At 32.8% G+C, this 16336-nt stretch overlaps 1 protein-coding gene across 1 annotated transcript in view; it reads right to left on the reverse strand.

The window, feature by feature from the left end:
• LOC110376614 (orexin/Hypocretin receptor type 1) overlaps positions 1 to 10941 on the reverse strand; it is a 123943-nt gene extending 113002 nt beyond the window's left edge. Inside the window, exon 1 of the mRNA XM_064041539.1 lies at positions 10516 to 10941. The gene's annotated coding sequence lies outside the window, so the exon portion shown is untranslated. The remainder of the gene's footprint in view (positions 1 to 10515) is intronic.
• Between the last annotated feature and the right edge of the window lie 5395 nt (positions 10942 to 16336).

Below are 16336 nucleotides of genomic sequence, written 5' to 3' on the forward strand. Positions count from 1 at the left end.
TTAAGGGTAGGACTCGACAGTTGTTTTTGTAATTCTTATGATCACCCACAACCCCTTATTTTTTTAATTAATCTTGTATTTAGACTTCAACTTTCATTACTTATTGGGCTATCTTATGTCAGTAGGTATATAAGCCATCAACTGCCTAGCCTTATCCCAACTATGTTCGGGTCGGCTTCCAATCTAACCGAATGAAACTGAGTATCGGTCTTTTATGTGGAGCGACTGTCTATTGACTGTCTCAACCAAGTCACTCTATTTTGTGGAAAAATGTCATGTAAAATGTGCTGGTAGTGTATAACTCATTTGCTCATAGACACTTGTTTGTATTTTATCATAATATATAAAATGTAATGTGACACCGTTTTTTTTCCAAATAAATAAATCGAATAAAGATACCTCGTACTAGCCACAAAAATATATTGTACACTTTACCCAAAATCCGAAAGCCCGTATGTTTCTACGTTTTAAGCAACTAATCCTAGCGCTATAAACAAGGATACAGACGAGATAAACGTTGTGAAGCCAAACAGATACGATCACTCAGCTTATAAAGACTATAATGTTTAGACGCCGTATTGTGCGAAAATGCTTACTTAATTATAGTTAAAAGTATTACTAGATTTTGCTGGCCACTTTATCCTAGATAAAAAAGGTAATGGTTAAGTTTTAAGTTGCTTTATTTGTAACAACTAACAATTAAACAATAGTGTATTGTAATACCAAAAATTAAAATAATTAAGGAAATTATGATTTCAGTGAAACTTATGGTTTTTCAATTCTTCAGTGACACAGGTATTGTTTTTGTTCTAAAAACACACATAAAAAACACATGGAAAAATCTAGTACATTTGTCCTGACCTATCCAGACGGGTTTATCAACAAGTTTGCAATAACGCTGATAGTTCTCGTTCTCGTTATCGACAATAATATGAATGAATATGCTGATAAATATGAATAATAATCTGTATGGCGAGATTAGCATTCAAATAACCGCACACTGCAAACTAAACAATTGAACAACAGTTGAACCGATGATTGTCAACAAATAGTTAAAAAAACTAAAAAAACACGCTTTTTATAACGTTTCTTAGTAACGACTGCCAAGGATGTTCAATGATAGCCGGGACTTACAGTTTAACGTGCCATCCGAAACACAGCCAATGGTGTCTAAGATATACTTAGACAGTACATACAAACTTAGAAAAGTTGCATTGGTACTTGCCTGACCTGGGATCGAACCCACACCCTCATACTTGAGAGATTGATCCTTTACCCACTAAGCCACCACGACTTACTAGTGAAGTAATATAAGCGTGTTAAATAATATTTAAAGTTAATCTTGAATTCAAAGTATTTAGTCGGTCTGATACCAGCCAAAATACCTGATCGTTGTTATGTGCGTACTACCATTCATTTCCATGCTGATTTATGTGCCCAAACAAACTGCCGGTCGACTAAAAGTTTGTTTAATGATTGTTAGTAAAGTGTGCTTTAATATTAGGAATACGGAGTTATGACCCTCCTCAATCAGGTTTTCGTAGAGATAATCAAATACAATAAGATAACCATATGCTCTCGTAAAAGAGGGATTTTTTTGTAATTGTTTATCATCTCCCGAGCCTTTTCCCAATCATGTTGGGTTCGGCTTCCAGTTAAAAACGAATACAGCTGAGTACCAGCGCTTTATTTTTACTAATTGTTTGTTAAGATATAATTTTACTGTTTTGACAATTTAAAGCGATTTTTTTGTCAAAGTAGTTCATACCTACATGTCATTGGTTGATAGCACATTATGCAGGTACGTACACTCTTTTATGAAACTTGTATTGATTCGGAAATATCGCAGTAATTCATTCTACACTTTTGGACAAACAAAACACTGCTAGAAAGTAATACAATAAGTACAAAAAACTTCCATTTATTTGCTAAGTGCGAGTCAAGGTTCAATTGTTTACGGAAAATAGGCCTGTAACCAATCACTCAACTATTGGACCAATTTTGTCGTTAAATAAATATTAGTAAAATTGATTATTGGTATGGATTACTAAATTGTTATTACATGTTACGAAAGTCGAAATGATACCTATTGCAGAATTACTAGTATTAGGTGAGTTAGCTAATGATATTCTCTGTGGTCTAGTAGTCGTATAGTACCTACACGAGTATACGATTTCTCTGCACGGCGTCTCGGGTCGGCACGAAATCATTCTATGAGCCTAAAAAACTCATAAAAGCACCAGGAAGTATTACAAGTAAATGTCAGTTCAGCGCCTGATCTATCTCCAGTCGTGTCGGTTTACCGTCCCAACGGGATATGAGAGTGAATCCGTAACACAAATTATTGTAGTGCACAAGAAATGCGCTACAATAATATTAAAGTCCCAAGACCCCGTGCGCCACTGTTATTTCTAATTAAGTCTTATATCATAATTAAAAGCTTACAAAATAAAAGATAAACCGTCTTAACTTATTACCAGCTTACACGAGATTAATTGGCAGATGTCAAGAAAATTAGAGCCTCAAAATGACTTCATTTTGTTTGAGTTTATTCTTTAACAACTTATTTTGTTTGTCTGTCTGTTATCCCATCTTTACTTTACAGCTCGTTAATGTTAAAGAGCGCTTTCACACTAGCTGATTCTGTTGAGCGTAAGGTTTTTCTACGCGTAACACGATCCAAGTCGTGCTTGCCTAGTGGGTAAAACACTGACCGCTAAAATGTGAATGTGTGGATTCCTTTCCTGGTCAGGGCAGTACCAATGTAAGTTTTCTAAGTTTTTACTTTGTAAGTATATCTTGGGCACCAATGAGGGCCCTGAGGAAACCGGGACTTACTAAGTCTGAAATTTCCAACCCGCACTGAGCAAGCAATTCTTCTCTGTGTGAGAGGAGGCCTGTGCCCAGCAGTGGGACGATAAAAAGGCTGATCATAATGATGAACATAATTCAAGCGACAAAAAATCTGTTTCAGACATCTTTTGAACCAGTAGGCAGTTGACCTGATGATGATGATGAATATAATAGCGACAATATATATGTACCAAGCATCTTTTGAACCAGTAGTTTAGTTAACCAAATATACCTAAACAAATAGCTGAACAAATATATCGCTTAAACATACGACCTTTGTAATCTAATATACAAATTGGAAACTATTTACATTATCCTATAAGCTAGCTAAAGATTGTCAACGCTGAATAAATTATTCTGAAGGTTCATTCACCTGTAATTCTAGATGTTAGATTTTGCTAAGATTCCACTGTTACGCACACAAATGTCTTCTTCTAGTCTACTCGCTCTAGCAAACAGTAACAAATTGCGTGCGAACATTTCTAAAATGTCCGCGATATTGTAACCTTTGTGCGCGAACACATGCTAGTAAATGGACTCTCGCCCACGCATACCAATATCAGTACATTTTTTGTTTGCGAAATTAAGAAGTGCTTGAACAATTTAGGTGAAATGTCGACATAAAAATAAGGAAAACTACATATACAGGGTGGCCTATCCATAGGCGTCCAAAAGAAAAATTTAGAAGCTCTATGCTGTGGGGTATCCGAATCACCCCCATGTATGTTCAGCGAATTTTTGTACTTTAGGAGCTAGAATTATGTTTAATTTTTTTCCGTAATTTTCATTTCAACATTGTTTTTTCTATTTTACCTTTTTTCCCTAACGCTTACAGATTTTTTTTTGTGTAATTAATCATCATTTTTTCGCCTTTCTTTTGGACGCCTATGGATGGGCCACCCTTTATATAATATGACTATCTTTTTCCATAATTTTTACTTGCGTCTAGCTACTAGGTGTCTTTTTATTATTAAACGGTTTTATTTAGCTCACCCTGTTTGTTTTATTATTTATTCTTGGGTCAAATTTAGAAATTGAAATTTCAGTGCCTTCCTGTTGTCAGATTGATCTGAAATTTGGTACACACCTTTATTTCCGATGACAATACAATATAGTAATATCAATAACATTGCAAATCCAAGATGGCCGCCGGTACAAAATGGCGGATAACGTAGGTTTTATCAATCCCGTCAATGTGGGTATCAAATGAAAGTGCTCAACCAGTAGAATACAATGTGCTATATAAAATTCAAATCCAAGATGGCGGCCTCTACAAAATGGCGGATAACTTAGGTTTTATCAATCCCATCAACATGGGTATCAAATGAAAGGTCTCAACAAGTAGAATACAATTTACTATGCAAAATTGAAATCTAAGATGGCCGCCGCTACCAAATGGCTGAGAACAATTTTTTAACGGTTTTATTTAGCTCATCCCGTTTGTTTTATTCTTGGGTCCAATTTAGTAATTTAAACACCCTCTTCCTGTCAACCGATTAATCTGAAATTTTGTATACACCTTTAATTCCGACGACAATACAATATAGTAATATCAATAACATTGTAAATCTAATATGGCCGCCGGCACAAAATGGCGGATTACATATTTTTCCACAACCCCCTTAATATGGGTATCAAATGAAAGGGCTACACAAGTAGAATACTGACAGCAACCCCAGCAGGGCCCAACAGGGCCAAGGCCTGCCTGGGCTGCGGGATTGTTCGAAAGAGTTACCGTGGCCCTGGTACATAAAAGGCTTACGACGAAACATAACTATTTTTAGTCAGTAAGAGTCTGGCACTCCCTTACCGCTGCTGACCCAGGGAGGGGTCACTTGATGATTTTTGTCGTCGTTAAAAAAATTGACTTTTTAAAAAATTAGATTGTAATAAATTATCAGGTAAGAGACCGTGTAATAATGATGCACTAAATGAATTAGATAGAATGAGGAATATTCGGTAGGCATTTTCATTAAATACTAAAAACTAGAAAATAAAAAATCGGTAAAAAAACTTTTAAGACAAACGGTTTTATCTTATGTGCACTGAAAACTAGAAAATAAAAAAATAGTTACTTACCTGCCAACCTACGTAGGTGGTCCCGGTCATATTAACCTAAAATAAAAACGTGGGGCCCCTCTGAAATCCTACCTATGGCAAAGCATATCTTTACACTTTGGTAGATCATGAGCTCGGCGTTCGCTGGTGAAGCCGCTACGGCTGATTATTGATTGTCAAAATCTCCAGTTACGATTATAGTAAGTCGATGCAATCCACACCTATTATACCTCTAGAAGAAAGTACTACAGCAACAGTTAATGGGCCCCACGTTTTTATTTTAGGTTAATATGACCGGGACCACCTACGTAGGTTGGCAGGTAAGTAACTATTTTTTTATTTTCTAGTTTTCAGTGCACTTAAGATAAAACCGTTTGTCTTAAAAGTTTTTTACCGATTTTTTAAACCTACTTACCGATAATTTAACTGGACCAAGCACAAAAGTAGTGGAAAGTTTTTAACTCCATGGCACTGGCGTTGCACTAACAGCTTTAACTAAGGTTTCAACCTAACTAACGCTGTCAGATTTAGTTAGAATAATCCGAGCGGCTTTGTAACTACGAGTATTTCTCCGAATATGAAAGCACTAGCTGTTCGCCACGGTTTCACTCACATCCAGATTGATGCAATAAAAGGTTTTGATCGCTAATAAAACTGGATTTATTCTAATTATATCTTAAGTGAGAAATTGTCGCTACATGTTCCACGAAGTAGAGAGTGAGCATAGATATATAAGTCAATAATAGTTGGAAGGCGCAAAATGTTGTTACAAAGATTATATAAAACTACTTCAACACCGATGAAACTATTCCCTACAACCGCATAAAAATAGCCTATTTCCATTCTTTCAATCAATGGATCGAGAACTATAGAAACAAAATGGGGAAGACTTTGCCCAGCAGTGGGACAGTAAGGGCCAAGAAAAGGAGAATAAAAATGTCCTATATAGGTAGAATAGATATGGCATATATCTATGTACCCAATTCATTTAAATCAGTTCGACAGTTTTTGCGTGAAAACGCGACGGTCAAATAAAGACAGTTTGGTACTTTCCTATTAATAATATCAGGGAAGATATGGAATTATTTATTTTATCTTCAACAAGAATTAGTTCCTCAAAAATGGCATATTGAATCTCTTCCTTAGGTAGACAATGTCTTTCAATATATTCTGATTTCAAACCAATGTTCTGGTCCGATTCGATTCTCATCTAGTGCAATGCATATTGGTTTTGAATTAACTTGGCACTATTGTTTGGTATGCCAAATACGGGTCCAATTCAGTTCAGAAGTGGTGCTGGTCTGAAGGAGGAATCTAAATGCATTGTCGTGGGATTCTATGATATCTTAGAGATGTAGGTTAATTGATCTAGGTCGTGTGAGGAATATTATGTGCACAAATTTCCCCTAGCGGTTTCGCCCACGTTCCGATGGAAATACTACGCGTGCCAGGATAAAATTTTGTCTTTAGTTACTCGATAAATGGTCAAATCATCTAAGGTAGATTGCTAAACTATATTTTTAACCCTTTTTAATCTTAATCGTTTTTTTATCACTTTTTGGAAGCTAGACTATCTATGTACGTGTGACATTGGACATATTGTTTTTGGGCTCAGAAAGAAGTTCAGAAATACAGAAAGTAAAGGATATGATCACATACCTGTATTTAAGAAATGATTATTATACATATAATGTACCTTTTATCTTTCCTGCACGTGTACCAATTGCTGCTCTTAGAGTACTAATAAATAAATTAATCAAACACTGACATATTTTTTCGACTTCAGTTACGTAATTTTACGTTTTCTCTTCTTTATTAATTTAAGCATTACGTCGACAAAAACCTAGAAATAAATGCCTAAACATCCAAATAATTTATAATATTACCAACTTATACGACATTTTCTCTTAATAAAACCCCACTATGATAAGTTATGATATATCCCAACGTTTTTATCACATTCCATCGGATTGCGGTCAAGGGTTGGACCAAATTGGTCAAACCATTTGTACTTATGAATAAATCATGCTTTCATGCTTTTTCATACAAAGTAATGTGTGTGTTATGCAAAATAGTATGAGATTTCACTTTGGCTTTAAAAACTGGGTATATATTACTTAATATTTCAGGTTTTTTAAGGGAAATTGTACAACAGATATGAATCGGCCTTTGTTTGATGCAAAGTTAATTATTTTATATAGACAGTATGGATGAATACCTACGCAATTTCATATCGGATATCCTAAAACCATATTGGGCAAAATGGAATGTCCATATTAATGTGGGGCTCCTTAAAGCCTACCGGGGCAGCGAAATTGTTCGCGCGAGTTACCACAGCCCTGGTACACAAAGGGATCCAAGAAGAACAGAGGTGGGTTTTAACTAGTAAAATTGATAAATTAATTTTAATTTTTGGTTTTATGCATGAATAAGTTTATTTTTAGGTCATGTAAAAATGTACATAAATAATTCATTCATCATCATCATCATCATCAGCCTATCGCAGTCCACTGCTGGACATAGGCCTCTCCAAGTGCACGCCACTGAAATAATTCATTATTAATTATTAAATAAAGTAATTACCGAAAAAGAAAGTAAAATTCTGACATGCCCATTGAAAAATTTGATATGACACGGGAATAATAAAATAAATAATTATTGCTTGCTTTACTGATATTTTATGTGCACGTGATATAAATATTTGTAGTACCCGTAGGCGTATTAACATATGCTTCTTACAAGAAGTACTACACAATCGCTATAAGTAGGTATTACCTATAGCTATACATATAACCCTGTCCTTGATGGTCACTCAATAAAAAAGAGTAAAATAAAAACAGACGATAATTAGTAAGAAGCTAACAAAGTGCGTTTTTCTAAAAGACTTCAGGGAAAACTCCTACTTTTCAAATTAGTTGGATCTTTCTACACAAAGTTTTCAAAGCACAAGGAAAAAGTTAGTTCAATCAACAAAGCAGCTTAGAATGCAAGCAATAAACAGAATAAAAACTTATCTTGCTTATTCTATTTTGTAAATAAAATGAGGAAGTCTGTACGGACAAATAGAGTCAATATTTGTTTATATTTTGAGCATAAAATGCCGAACGAACCGGTTTGTAATATGTATATGTAGACTTAGTTAAACGTTCCATATTTGCACACACTACCTTTTCGTTTTGGTGGTCAGGCAGAGAAATTCAAATACTTCGATATTTGAAACCAGATACTCTTTAACGACTATCTTTTGTCTATTTCTGTTGCCTTGGTACTTCTCACAGGCAATAAGAAAAATATCAACACCTTTTGTTTTATAATAATGGGTAAGTAGTTAATTTGTAACAAAACCTAAGCATATGTAGGTTATATAATATTGCGGCGGTTTTTTTTTCACATTTTTAATCTTAGCGCTATAAAATTCCTAAAAATTAAAAAGTATTTTATAGGTATACCCAACGTACATCTTGAATTTTGTATAACTCTAATTCAAAAACTTTGTACATATTGCACACTCAAACTTTAGCAATAAACTATACATAAATAATAGTAACTATTTTAATTTTAACTATCAACGTACATCTATTTTGAACTACAATAAATTGGGAGTTAACAAAGAAGTATTGTTTATGAGAAAAGCGAGAACAAATGGAATTAATGCGCCTTATACAGAGAATATAGACTCTAAATAATACCTACAAAGAAAAATACTATGAGACTATTTCACTCTTAGGTTGGCTGTAAGAGTACCCAACCCTGGGTTAAGCTCACCGTAGTACATAATCTCTCTGTTTTAAGTGTGTCAAATTTTTTTTATGTGTGCAATAAAGAATAATAATAACTATTTGTTATGCTTATATACTCTTGTAGTCGAATAGTTGCAGATATAATGTGTACCATGGATTCGAGAAGATGATGTTAACCTCTCACAAAAACTTTTAAATATCTGTTGAACAGTTGTCTAAAAAAATGGCAAATTATGATATTGAAATAATGTCCATTTTGCAGCCACACTTTTTTTAACAAGTGTTCAACAGATGTTTAAGTTTTTGTAGTAAGGCTGTTAAATGCCTATAAAAATCTAGATACATTCGTAGAATCATGCGTCATCCCCATCGTTACGTCAAGCTTCCAAAGAGTAGAACTTATGGGGAATAATCCACAAGAAACTCCTGTTAACCACTGCAAGACCAACGAATGCCTTCATACGAAGTTATATAATTTAATGAGAAGTCTGACCAATTCGGAGTAACTTATACCTAACTAATTTTGCTATTGTTTAAGTATTAGTCACCCTTTAACTTTGAACAATAATAAAGGGTAATTAAAATAAAGTTTTGGTTCAGTAACAATAAAATATGTTTAGGCCTATTATTTTTCAATGAATTTATAATTTTTTGAAATTGTTCTATTAAAATGTTTTTTTTTTATACAGCTGCGGTTAAAAGTACTAATTTACTTTAACTTGCGAAATGTGTTTATATTTTTCGAAGAATTTACACTCACTTTTAAGTTCTTTTTCTCTAGAAAACAAAAAAATTCAATTTTGTTATCACATATAGGTTTACCATTAAATAAATACAGAAACTAGTTCTAGCAAAATAAAGGATTCCGATGTATTGAAATAGGAAATACGGAAAATAAGGCAACGCTACTCGAAAAACTGAAAAAATGTACAGACCGAGATCGTGAGAAAGGGCAAAAATTGAGGATTTGCCAAAGAAAATAAAATAGAGCGCCGAAAACTATAGAGAAAATGTTTATATTGCTCAGTTTTGTGTAGTTCCGAGAGCTAAAAAACTAGAAAAGATAAAAATGTTTAAGCTCCTAAAGGTTCATTTATCTAGTGGAAAAGAGAAATGTATTGTTTTTTAAAACAGTTGTAAGAATGTTTTTTTTTATACTAAAGCATAAACTTATATACTTTTAAAATTAGTGGATAAATCAATAATTGTAAACATTGTTAAACTTAAAAAATAAATTAAATTTTTAAATAGTTAAATTGTTAAAAAATTATTTACTTAAAATATCGTAAATAATAAATTCAAGTAACAAAGAATTTATATTTCATTTCAATCTTCAAAGGTAAAATGATCGTCAATCGTACATAAAAAAGTATTTTCTACGTATGTACTTCGAAACAAAAACCGTCAAAACGAGAAATATCGTATATTAACGAAATCATTAATATTACTACCGGACACACTATCATAGAATCACGCCATCGAAAACTCATATTCTGATTACGAAATAATTAGTATGTACTTTTTGATTTAAATAATTAACATAGATACCTAATATAATTAATTAGACCGCTCGATTTCGCGTTCTAAAAACGTACGTGACAAAACTGCAATTTCTATTCCCATATACGCGATAAAATATAAACAATTACTTCGGAACATTATTGCACAATAAAATCACCAATAATTCACACGTATTCATTGTTAGTTGTTATTAAAAACAATACCTAATTAGTTTCGAAAGAACAAAACTATTTGAAGATAACACACGTACATTTTCACTCGTTTATAAATACTCGACTAATCAAGGCCATATTTCATAAAACTATTAAAAACGTCAATATAATTCCAATGAGTATTTACTTACGTTCTCCAAGAGTTTTGGCACCAATTCAAAGATTTCTTAATGAACAATTAACAGTTATAACACATACACTACAATTTTCCCAATCTGTTTAAACTTCAAAAAACTTTTCACTGCGTTAAAACTGTTATACAACCAAAAAAAAAACACTTTTCAGAAAATAAAAATATTTACACTATTATTTCACTGAGAAAAAATCACTTTTAGTAAAAAACCACAGTATTTATTTTCGAAAAATCACATTCTTAAAAAAATAAATTTAAAAAAATCGAAGCACTTTTTTTAAACATAAAAATTTAATTTTAATTCTCGAAAATAAAAATCGTTTTTACGTTTTATAATTTTCGAAGGTTAAAATATTTTTTTGATTTTTATTGTTCGTTGTTTCGTATCAAAGTTGGTAAGCGAGGGAGAGGCATGCACGGCGTTTGATATCTACGGAACGACTGTCGGCCCGCGGCTTGAGTCGTCAATCGCTCTACGTAGGCGAGATTGCAGAACGCTGCAGTGTATTTATTCACGGTGTATTGTATTGAAGTATTTGGTTTGTTGATAATGATTATTTGTTATAAAAGTTGGTAAAAATAAAAAAAAAGTTAAAAAATTTAAAAAAAATATATTATATTACTGTACATTTTTATTCTCGATTTATATTGACGGTAATTATTAAAAAAAAACAGTACACCTGTTATTTTAGAAAGGCTAGGCAGAGGACTCCTTGTGAAAAAAAAATTAGGAACAGAGAATGCGCATGAATAAACGTGCAAAAAATATTTACTATTATAAACTTTCTTGGATTTTTTAAATCAGAATCATGAACCATGTACAATACTATATTCAATTGAGACCAAAAACTACTCAAAACTAAAATAAATAGGGAGTATTAAAGTAAATAAATTAGTGATTATTATAAAAAAAACACTAGAAAAGTACATTTATATATTTATTCTTCTCAATATAAACTGTGCCTTAATAAATGATTACCCCGGTCACAAACCTAATCCAGGACTTGAAACTTCATATAAATTGTAAGTTGGTTTTCCTTCCGATGTTTTCCTTCAACGTTACTTAGTGTCCGAGATAAACTTAGTAACTACTGCAGTCATTGGCTTAGATCTATACGGTGTACGTATCTGTTTGAGAAAACATCTGTAGGTACTTGGAAGTAATTCTAAAGTAGGTTATTTGTACTTATTTTGCTACTAGTTTCTGCTGGTGGTTTTTCACAGGGAAACAACTTCCCGCAACCGAGAATAAAACGTCCTAGTACCTTTTCATTTATCTATTTCCCATTTTTTTACATTTTTTAAATATTACATATTTTAAAAATAAAAAAAAATAGATAGCCACCGATATCCGGCCATTACCTTTATTATTAAAAGAGCTATCTAGCACTGAAAAATGATGGTATTGATCTTATTTATTTTTAAAATATCGAAATAAATTTTGAGTGCTAGATAAACTAACAGTTTATTATAATTGGACAGTTCAATCAAATAACAAACAACAAAAACTCTTTCGCTTTATAATATTAGTTTAGATAAGGTTAGATGATTCTTAAAATATAAGTCTTGTTTAGATTTATTTATTTACTTCATAATAAAACTATTTCTAGCCGTCCCCGATTCTCTTAATTTTGCGTACTTAATAAATACGTGTTTAGTTAATCCCATAGGAATTTTAACGAAAAAGGTCAACCAAAAAGGCCTTAATAATAGTCGCAATTAAGACTTCAGTCTAAGAGCCTTTGCACACTGTAGACTAAATTGTCGGCCGATAGTTTGGCAACAGTTGGTTGACAGTTTATATTGGAGTTATTTGTCAATCCAATCAAACCTTTTAACCGAATGATCAAAAAGGATTAATTAATTCTATTTTTTTTGTTAACTCTCGCATACTGCTTTTTTCTTCCACCACTTCTTTCGCGGGTCTGCTGCCAGAAATTTCTTAAGAAATAAGCAGTACCTTTATAATCAATTGTATTATGCCATTCCACATTATTGTTTACAGTAAGTACCTACATAAAATAAAATAAATAATCTCAATTCGGATGTTTGTATTTTTTTATTTCTTTGTGCATAATGTCCGAAGTTTACCAAGCAAAATAAAAACATCCTTTTGAAATAACAGCATTTTTTATTTTAAACAATATATAATTCTCATATTTTCCGCCTGACGCCGGTCGGATACCTGACAGTTGTAATGTTTACGCTACCCTTCATCTTCATACTGATTTACTTATAAGCCTACAAACTATCGGCCGACTAAAAGTTTGACGTGTGTGGGAATTCTAACTGTCTATAAAGGCTATCTTAGGTTTAATAATATTCATGTGACCACTGGGAGTAAAACCATTTAAATCGTCTATCTAAATGAGATTTGAGATTTACTGAATTGTGGTATTTAGCCTGAAAAACTTAGACCTAAGTAACAGTGAAATTGGTCTGAAAAACATGAGGAAATTATGAAAAACTGCTCTTTACACATCTTTGCAAATAACTAAGTCCTTCCAGATTGCAACATAGTTAAAAATATGCAGTCAACTATAAATATAATATATGAACACTAACTTTTTCTACACAATTAAAATTTTTCATACTTTATTTTCATTCGACATTAAATCATTTTTACATGTCATTTTAAGAACACTGAGGTCGGCATTTCCTAATGACTGATCCCTGAGAAGAAACGCCGAAACAAACTCAAGGGTCATAGTCTCTTTTAAAGTCCAAACATGTTATAAATCAAATAATATTATGTGTGAGTGTCACCATGTAATAAATCCAAACAAAAAATAATGGAAACATTATCTTTTTTTAAACCTGCTATGCCACACCACTTTATGCCTATTGCACCTTTTTATTAAAACAATAATCCAAAATCAAATAAAAACACCAAAAATCAACTCTCAAATGTTTCCATTGAAAAAATATAACACCAAAAATTTTATTTTCATTTTAATTCCATACAAAGCCGTTTGATTGTTCCGAGTATAAAAAAATAAAACACAAGGGCTTCCAATTTGTACTGCAGTTTAGAATACAGAATATTTATATACGTACCATTTGATTTTATAGTGGTTTTTCATGTTTACGGAGTTACCATTTTGACAAGCTTCAATATTTTAAGAGCCTCATCAAAAAGGGACATTTAATTTTGAGTTTGTTATTGTGTACTTTGAAACTAATTAAAGTTATTTTAGCCGACTTACAAAAAAAGAGTAAAATAGACTCAGTATTAATATCAAGACACCGACTTCGACTTTACAACAAAAATAAATTAATGTGTAAGTAAAAGAAGATAATTGTGCAAAAGAAATCGACATCATTTATTTACAAATAATGTACCTATTACATGTTACAAATATATAAAATATATTGTACAAAATTTGTCGTTGAATAATAACACACGAATGATGCTAAAGATGAAAGCAGATATTAATAACGACAACAGAAAAGTAACTTTGAAATGTTCATCATTCCATACCATATGTGGCTTAAGAGCGAAATTAAACACCGTTCATTCATAACGGCTTAAATACATATTAAAGGAAAATGTGACTTGCGCCCTTTTCACATACGACTGCAAAGGTATAAAATTGGTGGCCTAGTGGGTAAAGAACCAACCTCTCAAGCATGTTTGATTCCAGGTCAGTCAATTACTAATGCAACTCTTCTAAGTTTGTATGTACTTTCTAAGTATATCTTGGACACCAATGACTTTGTTTCGGAGGGCACGTTTAACTGTAGGTCCCGGCTGTCATTTGTACATCTTTGGTAGTCGCTACGGGTAGTCAGAAGCCAGTAAGTCTGACACAAATCTTACCAAGGGCTATTGGGTTTCCTGTGTAACTGGGTTGAGGAGGTCAGATAGGCAATCCATCCTTGTAAAACACTGATACTCAGCTGCATCCAGTTAGACTGGAAGCCGACCCCAACAAGACTGGGAAATGGCTCTTCCGACGTTCACGACTTAGGTACGCCCTTTTTCATATACAACTAGAGGTAGGTTTATTTTGAAAATGTTCTTCAAGCAGTCTTTAATTAACGTTAATTAGTTGGTTTTGGATACAAAGGAAAAATGAAAGTCCTTTGCAATTAAATTAATTTCACAGGGTGTGAAAGCTAACGAGGCTTATATCAAACTTGGTTGTTTTATTTGAGGAATAATTTGTTACGAACGTGACTTTTGTTTTTTGGCTCAAATGTAATAAGACGCGTTGTTTTTGTGTAGTGGTTTTAGGCTTGTTTCCTGAATTCAAAACCACAGGTTCGTCCATACCTGGTTGAAGAAATTGATGATTAGATGGAGTAGTAGATAGATATCTGCTTGCCAGATCGCAGGTCACGGGTTCGATTCTCAAGTCAAACATTGTTGCTATGGGTTTCGCCCGTCATCGTCAGAAGCCAAAAGGCACGACGACCAGTCTTAGTAAAAGGTATCTTCTTACCCGGTGCATAGGTTGAGGAGGTCAGATACGCAGTCTTACTCATACTCATACATCCAGTTAAGACTAAAAGCCGACCGCAATACAATTTGGGAAAAAGCTAGGTCGGTGTTGACTAGACTAAATTAGAAATTATCTCTGTCCATAGATCTATTTCTTCTTACGTGGATAATAAAGCAAATAGTATTAAACTATAGAAAGCGCCTATCATAGTTATTACGAAACCAAGGTCGACCCACATTAATTATAGGGAGCTCTATAATCTATGATTAGCGAGATATCAGAGACGTGATCTAACTAAGACTTATGGATAACTAGCATACGCCCGCGGTTTTACTCGCTTTATAAAGAAACTTCTTCCCGAATTTGGATAAAAATTTGCCTGTACATTATCTGATGTATTAGGTACATTACTGCCAAGTTTCATCAAAATCCATCTAGTAGTTTTTGCGTGAAAGAGGAACAAACATCCATACGCATAAACTTCGGCGTTTATGATACGAATATTAATAGGATTTATAGGATGGTAAATCCTGACCTATTTAAGAAGGTCAGTATGTAGGTCATATTTACCTTTAGCTTAAGCTGTCAATTCTAAAGATTTGGGAGTTCAAACAAACGAACTCTTCATCGCTATATTAATTGTTGGTAGATATCATATCTATTAAGTTACATTAGGTCTAGTCTTAGGTTTAAAATGTATTAACGGACTTAAGGTCAAAATAAACGGACTTCAAAAACCATTTAAAAAGCAAATAAAATCACATTTACCTGAACTACTTTTTTTTACTATTTAACTGTTTTTTGAAGTTGAGTCGGCTTTATTTTTTTGCCCGAAAATTGCTTCAAATATCTGAATAACATAATAGATTTTCGCGAGGCTTAGCATGGCTAAAAGCCGTATACTGATTGTAGATAACAAGTACATAAATAATCATGAATTTAATTACCGTTTAGGTGGTAAAACTTGTGTTAAATAATTAAGAGTCCGCACGCAACGTTTTGGTATGCTCGCGAGATTGAACTAGTTTATACGGCGGTTTTTCTTGGAATTTGGATTAATTTTAAAAGTGATTCACTTGAATGTTTTTTTTTTTTTGTAATTTATAATTGATATTTTTTTGTAATTGATATTGTAAGTTCGATTACTTAAAATGCGAAAAAAATACTTTAACATGTGCCATTACTGGTTCTCGCGTATTACATGAACTGCATAACAACTAAGAGAGAACGATAACCCACTAAGGGAGAAAATAAGAATCATTCATTTTACAGGTAATCCCAATGTATAGGTAACATTTTATATATCGAAATCGAAATACAATCTTTTTCAATTAACTTTTTCCTCAATCATAAATCTCTTCTTCCAAAAATAAT

Source organism: Helicoverpa armigera, chromosome 25 (genome assembly GCF_030705265.1).
Source record: "Helicoverpa armigera isolate CAAS_96S chromosome 25, ASM3070526v1, whole genome shotgun sequence".
Lineage (NCBI taxonomy): Eukaryota > Metazoa > Arthropoda > Insecta > Lepidoptera > Noctuidae > Helicoverpa > Helicoverpa armigera.